Source organism: Macrotis lagotis, chromosome 8 (assembly GCF_037893015.1).
Source record: "Macrotis lagotis isolate mMagLag1 chromosome 8, bilby.v1.9.chrom.fasta, whole genome shotgun sequence".
Taxonomy (NCBI): Eukaryota; Metazoa; Chordata; class Mammalia; order Peramelemorphia; family Peramelidae; genus Macrotis; species Macrotis lagotis.
The window spans coordinates 166,161,910-166,174,308 of record NC_133665.1 but is presented as its reverse complement, the minus strand read 5'-3'; positions in this window follow the sequence as shown (position 1 = coordinate 166,174,308).

Below are 12,399 nucleotides of genomic sequence, written 5' to 3'. Positions count from 1 at the left end.
CTCTATAAAGCTTTTGTACAACTTGCATCATGGTATGAAGGATAGATTCTATTTTCCTCCTATGGCCTTTCTTCCCATTTTGTGGAGAAAGTCTCAAATCAGGGTTTTATATCTCTTCCCTATGATGTGATCCCTGTGGCTTTTTGAAAGTAACAACTGTCTATCCTCTGCTAATAATGCACATCGAACATTCACTTCCTGGCAGTCCTTGGGGACTGTTTTTATAGATGATCTTACTGCACGGGCATGCGGCCTTCTGTGGTAATGACCTCGTAGGTGTTGAATATGAAGTAGGAAATCTGACTAGAGGTAGGTCAGAAAAATCTACTTTTAGCTCCTTGGAAGCAGTCACAGAGACAAGGAGAGTGGTATCTGTTGTTGTCAGATCAAAAGCAATGACTGCACTAAAGTCCATTCTGAAAGGCAGCAAATAAAATTAGTCTGACAGGAGCTATCCCATGGAGCACACTTAGAGTTACCTTTCCTGGCTCCAATCAACCATGTGGAGATTCTGAGGCCTGCTCTGGGCCAGGGAGTAACCTAATGCTCTAAGGACTTGGTATTATGATAATACATAGTAACCTCTGACTATTCCCTTGGTCCTTCTCTGCTGTCAATTAAAGAAGGACACTAATCATGTCGATTAAAAGAAAAAACAGCCTCTGCCTTGCTCTTTCTTCCTTGGGTACAGCATGTGGCCTTAACAACATGGCAACTAGTACAGAGGGTATTCAGCTAAGTGAACTTGTTTTGGGGCCCCTGGTTGTTGTTGCTGATTTTGCTTTTGTGTTTGTTCTTTCTGATTTTAGATGTGTCTAGTCCGAGTTGGATATGGCCAGGCCTAGATGTTAACTTACAAGATTGAGATATCCAGAGGTATTGAATCTCATTGAGTCTGAGCTAAATAGTGACAAGAGAAGAGTCAAATGACGTGAAAAGACAACTACTGGGCTCTTGGAAAGTTCAGACACAGATAAAGGATTGGGCCAAACCTGGTTGTTTTTATCAGTAGATATGTACCAGAAGTTTGAACAATGCAGAATTGCAGAATTTCTAATCATTAATTCTGCAAATTACTTTATGTTTCAAAGTGGATTCTAAAAAATAGTGGTTTTATTGAATCCTATTTAACATTTTGCTGAAATGCATACTTATTAGTTTTATGTTTAGAATCATTTTTTTACATAAATAAATTACCAATCTCATACCTAATTCAGATTAAGTCCATCTCAATGCCATTTTTTAATATAAAACTCAAGACATGATACATAACATAAACTAAGTGACCTCTTTCCTAGGGTACAGGGGTGGGGATATAATGAACTGAGGTCTTTAAGAACAGGGACCCTAATTCCCAACTCTTTAGATGATAGTTTCTTCAGAACTGAACTCAGCTTACCACTTATACCTAAAGATCAGGAAGTCAGCATAATGACACATATCTTGTGTTTTCACTTGTAGCTTATCAATAATACACATTTGGAGCCAATATGGAGGAGTACAGCAACCCAGCTGAACTCTCTCAATATTTCTCTTAAACAACTTTAAAATGATGTCTTAAATCAAATTTTGGAGTGGCAGAGCCAACAGAAGATTAGGGTGAAGCCATTTATTTTAGACCAAGATAACTTAGAAGGTCAACAGGAGAGGTCTGTGACACCAGGGTGGGAGGCCTGCCAGGAGCACTGTAGTACCACTACTGATGGATCAGGGTGGAGGCAGCTGGAATAGTTTTAGCAGCAGCAGCAGCTTCTGGCACTCTCAGTCTAGAGACATTCTGGGTCACAGTTCCAAGATGGAGAGAGGCACCTGTTGTCAGGCTCAAGAGAACAGGGGCCCTGGTATAGTTCCAAGGCAGAAAAGAGCACTAGAATTTTCAGCTATAGGATACAGAGTCTCTGGTCACAGTTCTAGGGCTGAGAGAAGCACAAGCATTTCTGGTCGTAGGAAGCCAGGGTCCTTTTCTGGGTAAAGACCCAAAGAAAGACCAGGTGAGTAATGGTCATACTTCTAACCAGATCACACCATCGCATCATAAACTAGCTCTGATAATAGCAGTTTGAAAAAGTATGAAGATTGAACAGTGCTTCTCACCTCGAGGTGAACAGAACCCAACATTAACGTAAAATTCACTGAAGAAATAGGCTGAAAAAATGAACAAGCAACAAAAAACAACTTGACTATAAAAAGCTACCATGGTGACAGAAAAATCAAAAACCTGAATTCAATAAATGTGAGAGCACACGAAACCTCAAAGAAAAATACTATTTGGTTCCAAGTTCAATAAGAATTCCTAGAAGAATTTTTAGAAGGATATAAGAGTAATAGGAAAAAATTTGGGAAAAGAAATGAGTGATGTAAGAAAGAGAATAACTTGGTAAAAGAGATACAAAATATACCAAAGAAAATAGCATCTTAAAAAGTAGGATTGATCAAATGGAAAAAGAGACTCACAAAAGAAATAATTACTTAAATATTAGAATTGGGCAAGGGGAAGTTAATGATTCCATAAAATATCAAGAAACAATAAAAAATTAAAAATGGAAAAATATATAAAATTTCTCATTGGAAAAACAATGGAAAATGGATTGAAGAGAGCTAATTTAAGAATTATTGAATTATCAGAAAGCCATGATCAGAAAAAGCACCTAGACATGTTTTATGAATTTATAAAAGAAAACTTCTCTAATATTCTCAAACCAATAGATGTTAAGATAGAAATCGAAAGAATCTACCAATCACCTCCAGGGATTTCAGAACTGAAAGCTCCAGGGAATATTATGGCAAAATTGCAGTGCTTCCAGGTCAAAGAGAAAATATTGCAAGGAGTCAGAACCAAACAATTGAATTACCTTGGAGCCACAGTCAGGATCACACAAGATTTAGCAGTTTCTATGTTAAAAGAGCAGAGAACTTGGATTAGGATATTGCAAAAGGCAAAGAAGCTAGTGTTATAACCCAAAATAATTCACCTAGTACAACTGAGAATAATTCTTTTGGGAACAAATGACTATTTAATAAAATAGAGGATGTTTAAACATTGCTGATGAAAAGAGCTGAATAAAAAATTTGACATTCAAACACAAGACTCAAGAGAAGCATGAAAAGGTTAAAATGAAAAAGAAACAAGAGATTCAATAGTTAAACTGCTTGCATTCATGTAGGAAAGATGATGTACGTTAGCTCCTAAAATTTTTAACATTATTAGTTTGGTTAGAAGGAGTCTGTAGAGAAAGAGTGTGAATGTGAATTATGTTTGGATGATAAAAAAATGGAGTGATAAAGAAGGTATGTACTTGGAGAAAGGGGAAGGGAGAGGTAGAAATTGAGAAATACATAAGAATTTTTATAATGGAGGGGAAAATGGGAGACACTGCTTGAACCTTACTATTAGAATACACACATGCATTTGAATATAGGGAAATGGGAGGGAAAATGAGTAAAAGATTGGGGAAATGGCAAAAGGGAGAACACATTTAGGGAGGTAGTCAGAAAGCAGCCTTTTGAGAAGGGAAAAAGATTTTTATCTTTTATCTTTTTATCTTTTTTATCTTATCTGTCTTTTTTTAGACAGAAAGAAGAGAAATAGGAAATATCATAACTGAGTTCTATTTAGATGAATTAATCCATAAAATGGAAGTGGACAGCAAAATAGATTTGAAACTAGAATCCATATAATATGGATTCTAATATGTTTACAAGAGATACATATGAAACAGAAAGACACCGAATTAAATAAGAGATTTTAAATATTTAAATATTTTAAAATTCTATATAAGCAATCTTAAAATGGAACAGAATATTTTGGACCTCGGTTGAAGTTATAAAGATAGACATAGCCATCATGATCTCAAACAAAGCAATAACAAAAAATAATAAAATAGATAATAAAAATAGATCATCAGGAAAACTACATTGTGCTAAAAGGTAGCACAGTCAATGAAGTGATACCAAAACATTTACCAGCAAGTTTCATGATAAAGGCCTCATTTCTCAAATATAGGAAATGGAGTCAAATTTATAAAAATTTATAAATTTATAAAAATTCATAAATTTATAAAAATTTATAAAAAGAGCAATTTCTCAGTTGATTTAGAGTGAAAGGATATGAATAAGCAGCTTTCAGAAGATATCAGTGCTATCCATAGTCATGTAAAAATGTTCTAAATCCCTACTGATTAGAGAAGTGCAAATTTATAAGTATTTTCAAAGCACTTCCAGTAATTTTGTTTGTTTGGTTTTTTGGGTTTTTTTAGGGGTTTTTTCAAGGCAATGGGGTTAAGTGGCTTGTCCAAGGCCACACAGGTAATTATTAAGTATCTGAGGCTGGATTTGAACTCAGGTGCTCCTGACTCCAGGGCCGGTGCTCTATCCACTGCACCACCTAGCTGCCTCCAACTTCCAGTAATTCTTACTGGAATTATTTTCCATTCATATTTTTCTTTGAGTTTTTGCTTGTAGCTATTTTAACAGTATTATCTTCTTCTGAGTTTGTTTCTTGATCTTTCCTGGAACTAGTTTTTTTTTTTTTAATCCTTAGGTTCTTTTGTTCTGTTTTCTTATTTTTTCTAGACTATTTCTTGACTTTGAATTATAAGTTAAAATTGGACTCTGTTTCTTTTATCTCTCTCTCTCTCTCTCTCTCTCTCTCTCTCTCTCTCTCTCTCTGTGTGTGTGTGTGTGTGTGTGTGTGTGTGTGTGTGTGGATAGAATAGAAGAAAGGAAGATAGGAAGGAGAGAAGGAAGGGCACTGTCTTAAGCTTCAGGATTTTTTGCAATGCTGTTTTCAGAACTAGTTCTGGGGGTTTTAAGCTTTTAATGCTTCCAAGGTGATATGATCTGGAAAGAGCTTTGAACACCGCTATCCTGGTGTGCATTCTGATTCTTACCCTGGAATGGATGCTGATTCCTGGTCCCTCTTGATCCAAAGTGCTCCTCTCTGCCCACGAACTATGACCCAGAAGTAAGTATTGGCAATGGAGTTGCCTAACCATGCCTGGTCTTGTGTCCAGTGCTTATACAGGGAACTTTTTAAAACTCTTTCTGACTATTTTCCAGGTCCCCTTACTGTCTCCAGTTTGAGATTTCTGACCTGCTACTATTGCTTAGAAGTCCCACCATGAGTGTTGTGTCCATTTGTTCTCTAGGCCAGCCTGAACCACTGCACCACAGATGTTTCTTTCAATTTCCTAAGTTGCCTTACCTTGGAAGAAGGTAGCTGACCTTTGGTTAGGTCTGCCACTTCAGAATTTGATTTTAGATGCTATTTTAAAGTTGTTTGGAGAAGAGAGTTGAGAGAGGTTGGATGAGTGCTTCCTCCATTTTTACCACCTTGGCTCTGCCCACTGTGCCTCTTTTACAAATGAGGAAACTGAGCAGAGGTTAAGTAACTTTCTAAGGGTTATCATTTGAGTATAATATGAATACAAGCTTTTTGATTTCTACCCAAACCCAGTATCTATCATAATGTGTTACCTTTAAAAATAAAAAAATCACAAACAAGAAAAAGGAACAAAACCATATATTACTAATCTTAACTAACAAATAACTAATTTCCTTCCTCATATAGAAGAAACTGAGTCAAGGGGACCAAAAAATAAAAAGAAGAGTTAAAAATCCTTTTCTATGCAGAGTACATTAGATCTTTTTGATTGATTAGATCTTTTTTAATTTTAGGTTTTGGAATGGGACTGGAAATGACTGAAATGGCTACAGTATTCCTCTTCCCCCATTACCACCCTTGTTGTAAAGGAGTAAACATCAAATCGGAAAAGAGGAAGACAGGGAGAAGTAAAAGGAAGGAATTATCCTGAGCACAGGTTTGATTGTAATAGCTGGCACATAAAGCACATGAAGGTTTGAGAATAATTTGTCATCTATGGTCAAGTACAAAGGGAACCCCCAAAATACAAAAGCATTTTGAGCCAGGGAAGTTAGTTTTAAATTCCAATTATACCAACTTTTGAGATCTTGGGAACAGTATGTTCTTTATTCCTTACAGGCTTGATTTCTCTTCTGCAAAAGATGTTTCTTGTCCTTTCTTATTGAAGAAGACCAAAGTGACATCACTATATTGGAGACAAATTACAGTGTGTCTGACTGGCTGATCAGACCAATATGAGCTCAGAATGCTCTTTCACAGGTAGAATACCTGAGGCGATTACTCTAACTTACGTCTGTCATGTTTCCTTTGAATTGCTTCAATTCTGCACTCCTCAGAGAGTGCAGCACCCTCACTGATGAGGGCATGTTGTGCTCTGCCATCTTGTGCCAGTGTCTCCCATACTGTACACAAGGATTGGATTGGCCTGGATGATCTCATTGTTCCTTTCCAATTTTAAGATATGATCATTACTTCATTTTGTCATTATAGTCATACTAGGGAGTAGGACCTAAATGGCTTCCTATCTAACCCTGTATGAATTTGGAGTATGGGTTTGGTGGCACTTTCTTTGCATGTCTGGATTCCCTTTGGCTGCTAGGGGAACCAAAACATAGAAAAGTTAAGGAAGCTATTCAAGGTCAGAGTATCAGAGGTGAGATTTGGATGGATATCTTTCCTGACTCTAGGTCTAGCATCCTTGCCATTATACCAATTTCTTCAACAAATTGCTTTAAGTAACAATTTTATTTTAATAATTGAAATAATTAAATAACAATTTAAAATGAGAAAATTTCTTTATACACCTTGTCTTATATAAACCTTCTAACAATCACCTTGTAAGGCCTATGCTTCAGGGATTTTTATCCCCATTTCACAGATGAGGGAATTGAGGCTCAGTAAATTTAAGTGCCTAACCTGTGCTATACAACTGCCTTCAAATTGGAGTGTGAAATTAAATCCATGAGAGGAAATATTAGATCATCTTTCTCTCTTCCCAGAGTTTAGCTGCAGGCAGTGAGCCTGCTGCTGTTCTTAGAGACATGTTCTGGTAGATTTTTTTTTTGGTGTGTTGACTCATCTCATTACTGGGCAGATGCTTTACATACAAAAGACTCAGCCTCAGGGGAATAGATATCACCTAGCTCCTGTAGAACAGAATTCTCTCCCTCTCATTTAAACTAAGATGCTCTGCATTGCCTTCCTCTCTTTAGTTGTTGCCCTCTTCCTCCAAACAACAGGATTATGCTCCCCCTAAACTCACCTAGGGATTGCTGCTATCATGACACTCCAATCCCCTAATCCTTCCCTAACACCAACATCATTATATACCTCCTATGCCTTCAATTAAAATTATCACAATATGTGTTAATAGGAGAAGGTTCTAGGAATGCCTCAGGCTCTCCTAATTTTCAGGGCCTCTACTGACCCATTTATGCTTTATAACAAGCACCTTCTTCAGAAAATAAACTATTTTTTGTTTCATATCACATAAAATAATAAAATGCATAAGGAAGTACAAAGGAAGCTACATGGCTCAGTGTATAGAGCACTGGGCCTGGAGTTAGGATGACCGAAGTCCAAATCTGGCCTTATTCACTAGTTGTGACCCTAGGCAAGTCACTTAACCTCTTTTTGCCTTAATCCGCTAGAGAAATGACAGATTACTCTGGTCTGGAATCAGGAAGACCTCAGTTCAAATTTAGTCTCAGACACTGAATAGCACTGTGACTCTGGGCAAGTCATTTCACCCTTTTTATGTCAGTTTCTTTACCTATAAAATGAACTGGAGAAGGAAATAGCAAAGTATTCCAGTATTTTGCCAAGAAAACTCCAAATGGGGTCACAACAAGTTAGATATAACTGAAAAATGGCAACAATAAGAATATAAACCAATACAGTTAAAGTTGGTGTAAATTTTGACTTTCATCTATTGGAATTTAATACACATATGCACACACCATGTGTGTGTGTGTGTGTGTGTGTGTGTGTGTGTGTGTGTGTATGTGTAGCACTTGAGGCTTCCTTTTCACATATGAATATCTAGTGTTAGACACTACCCACTCAAAATAATAGCTAACTAATATATTTACTTTTATCAGCTAACGGAATGATACATGAGTCAAAAATAAAGTCAGATGATCAATAAATATTTATTAGATGTATATGTGTGTGTCAGCAGACACTAGGTGCTGGGGATGCATCATAAAAAATGAACTAATCTCTGTCCTCAAGGAAGGAGATAACACATGGGAGATTTTTGATCAGGACAAAGTTGTGATGAAGTGACAAATTTGGTGAGTTGAAATATAGGATAGTCTGTTAATAAGTAAGGAAGAAGAAGCATGGTATCAGGAGTGCAGAGTCAGGTGGCTTAGCTCCTTAGCATTCATGGAGGTATGATCAGGGAACTTTCCTGGAGGGAACCAGGAACCCATGGGGCTGGAAGACCTGCATGTGGTCAAGCCAATGAACATCTCTGACGCTTCAGACTATTGATGTCTTCTAGTGTTGCCTTCACACTATTTCCTGCTTCTTTCTGCTACAACACTGCTCTGTAATGATTTCATGACTGCTACTTCTCTGCTGCTAGTTATTGGACTTCACCTCTTTAGGGACAGTTACTGGCCGCTTTGACTCTTATCTGCTAAGATGTAATGATCTTAAAGCCTCTCCCTGGTATAAGCAGATCAACTGTTCTATATATCTATGAGGCTAATTTACTGGTTTTGGAAACCCCTAATTAAGAAACTCCCTCTATTGTTATGTTTTCTATCTCTCCCTCTGTCTGTCTGTCTGTCTGTCTGTGTCTGTCTGTCTGTCTCTCTCTCTCTCTCTCTCTCTCTCTCTCTCTCTCTCTGGCTCTGTGTGTGTGTGTGTGTGTGTGTGTGTGTGTGTGTGTGTGTGTGTTTGTGTCTGTCTGTCTCTGTCTTAACCTTGCAGTCCCACCTCCTCTACTTCCTCTCTCTTCATGCTAAGAACCTGGTTAAGGATAAATACAAAATATAGTAGAGAATGAATGTTCTCTGCCCCAGCTCATTCTAATTTAGGTTGGGAAAAAGAGCTACTTATCTATCTACCTATTTGAAAGAGCCATTTTATACAGATGATGGAAAGCTGTTCAAATGTGAATCCCAATAGGATTCCATGACACAAAATCCTTTTTATTGAACAAATAATGGCAAAAGGTTGCCTTAGGCATCTCAGACTCGAGATGACCCAAAATAGAATCCATTATCCTTCCTCCAAAATCTTCCTTCTTCCCTCTTTCTGTTGTGGGTACCATCATCCTTCCCAATTTGCAGTCTATCCATTATTCTCAATTTCTTATTTTCTGTGATCCCATACAGCCAATGAGTTTCCAAGTGGTTTCAATGTTAACTCCATCATAGGTCTCATATAGTGTTCTCTTCAATCATATGGATACCACTCTCTCAGCAATGCTTGCTTAGGTTGTTGGTGGCCTTACAGCTAGTCTCCCCCTTCTCCAGTTGCTATTCACCCTTGAGCTTTTAAAGAAAAGGAAAGAATTATAATCTCTGGAAATTCTCTTTTATATTTAGGATAAAATTGTTGCTATTCTTTGTATTTAAAATGCTTGAGAATATGCATCAATCCCCCTTTTCTTGCTAATTTAGTACACTACCCTATGTTTCAGCCTTGCTTTTCTTGATCCATTACACTCCCTGCCTATCAATTGTGCTTTTGAACAAACTTCCCAGCACATTTGGAAATGAAACCATTCCTCACCTCTATTCTTAGAGTCCTTGGCTTCCTTCAAAATTCAGCTCAAATTTATCCCAGTTACTCCAGATGTTAGTGTCTCCTGCACCTTCCCTTCCATTACTTTTTATATTTCTTTTATTTCCTTTTCTATGCATAGGTGATAGTCAACAATAGACAGAAAGTTCCTTGAGGGAAGGAACTATTTTGAGAGATTGATTCAACATGATTCATGTTGAGTGATTTACCTGAATGAGATTCTTCTCATGCTATGATAATAACACAAAGACATCCCTTGAAAGATATAAAAATATTAATAACTTTATTTGACTACCCTTTGGCTACTAATATTAAGAAAGTCATACGAGATGTCAATCAGTCAGGAAACATTTCCCAAATGCCTACTATTTGGTGGACACTATACTAAGAACTGAGAAGATAAAGAAAAGGTCAACAACAGTCCTCACTCTCAAGGAGTTTACATTCTCATGGGAAGACGCATATAACCAATTACACAAAAGTATGAAAGAATCTGTTCATTATATAATAATGGCTAACATTCATATAACTCTTTGAAGTCCACAAAAGCATTTTATATAGATTGTGTTACTTGAGACTCAGAGTAACTTTGTGATATAGTTGCCTTTAGTTTAGTTTAGTTTAGTTTAATTTAGTTTAGTTTTTCACATTTCTCATTTCTCATGAGAAACACAAGGCTCAGAGAAGCTAGAAATTTATTCTAGGACCTACAGTTGGTATTTATCATAAACAGGATTTCAACCTTTGTCTCTTTGACTTCAGTTTAGTACTTTGTCTTCTCTAGCTATATAGAGCAATTGCTATAATTTCTCTGTTCGACAACAGTATTTGTTGCTTCAATGGAAAATGGCTAGAGCAGAGTCAAAATGGAATCAGGAATGTGTTGGGCCTGGAGTCAGGAAGGCCTGAGTTCAAATACAGTTTCAGACATTTACTGATTTACCTTGGACAAGACACTTAAATTTTTGTTTGCCTCAGTTTCCTCATCTGTAAAAGGATAATTACAGCATCTATCTCTCAGGGTTATTGTGAGAATCAAATGAAATACTAATTATAAAGTGTCTATACTATACAGTGTCTGCATAGAGTAAGTAAGAATCACATAACTTTTTGCTGTCATCATTATTATTAATTATTGTCATGATTTTTGGCATTCCTCCTGTTTGTAGATGCCATTGTATCATTTGTTTTAAGCCAAGGAACTATAAGAACCCCAACTACTCAAAAGAGTTAGAATGCCTATCCGCACAAAAAAAGACAGCCAGATGAAGAATGTCACATTGTCTAAGACTGTGAACAACCCAAAGACTGGTTCTTTCAGTACTTTTATCATGGGCAGATACTAGACAATAAGGCTGGGCTCGTCAGGTTGCAAGATTAGGAGACAGCACAGTGAACAGCCCGTGAAGGCCACTTGTTTACACGCCATGGCAAGAAAACAATGGAAAATCTTCAGATTACTAAATGTGGAAGATTTGTCAGAAGACAGGGAGGGGGAACAAGCTTACTTCGTGTTAGACACGTGCCTTACAAACATGGTTGTCCTTAATCCTCACAATAATCCAGTGAGATAGGTGCTGTCATTATCATCATTTAATATTAGGGAACCTGATACTGAAAGAGGCCTCGGGGTCACACAGCTAGGAAGTGTCTGAGTTTGAAACTATACTCAGTTCCCTCCCTAATGTCTGGCTCCAGTACTTTATTCAACTGTCTAGAGGTGAGGAGGGTGAAAACCTGCCCAGTTCCACCCATTCTCTCTCCATCTCTCTCTTTGTCTGTCTCTCTATATCTCTCTATGTGTCCTTCGCCCTCTTCTTTCTGTTTCTGTCTCTCTGTCTCTTTCTACTGACTCTTTGTCCCTGTCTCTCTCTGCCTCCACATCTCTGTTCTATCTCAGCTCTACTTTTTATTTTCAATAGAAAAGGAAAAAAAAAGACAGCTATAAGAAAGAAAATCATCAATCCGTCATAATGCTTCTCCTTCCCTCTGCCATGTGTCCTCCCACTCTTTCCCCAGACCCTGTTATGAATAATAATAATAATCATAATGATAGCTAGCATTTTTATAGTCCTTTAGGGTTTACAAAGTTTTATTTTTACATGTTAGCTGGTTTTATCCAATTAGCTCTGTGAGTTAGTTTCTATTATTATCCCCATTTTCCAGATGAGGAAACTGAGATATGCAGAGGTTAAATAGGATGTCTAAGTCATATGATTTGTGTCTGAGGTAGAATTTGATTTCAAACCTTTTTGATCCCAAGTTCCATGTTTTATTCTCTCTTCCACCTAGCTGATGTGTTTTCACAGGAAACAGATATTTTAGATATGAAGTGAAGAAAAGGAAAATAGCCTGAACTCCACCCAGTCAAGTAGGGGTATTTTGTCTCCCAAGAACTTTTCATGGAGAAGATCTTATGGTGGGGCTAGAAATGTATCAAATAAAGCTGTTATGGGGAGAGTAGAGGGAATTAAGGAAGGAGAGAAAAGTCAGAGGATTTACAGCATCCCACCATGCATACCATGCATGGTGTATTCATGTATCAGATTCAGAATGCATGGAATGGGATCTAGGATTGGGTGGATAAAGGAAGAATTCTCCTGAAATCTTTGAGTCTTTTCTGGAAGCCTTACCTATTCCTTTTTTTGCAAGGCAATGGGGTTAAATGACTTGCCCAAGGTCACATAGCTAGGTAATTATTAAATGTCTGAGGTTGGATCCTCTTGTCTCTAGGGCCAGTGCTTTACCCACTGCAT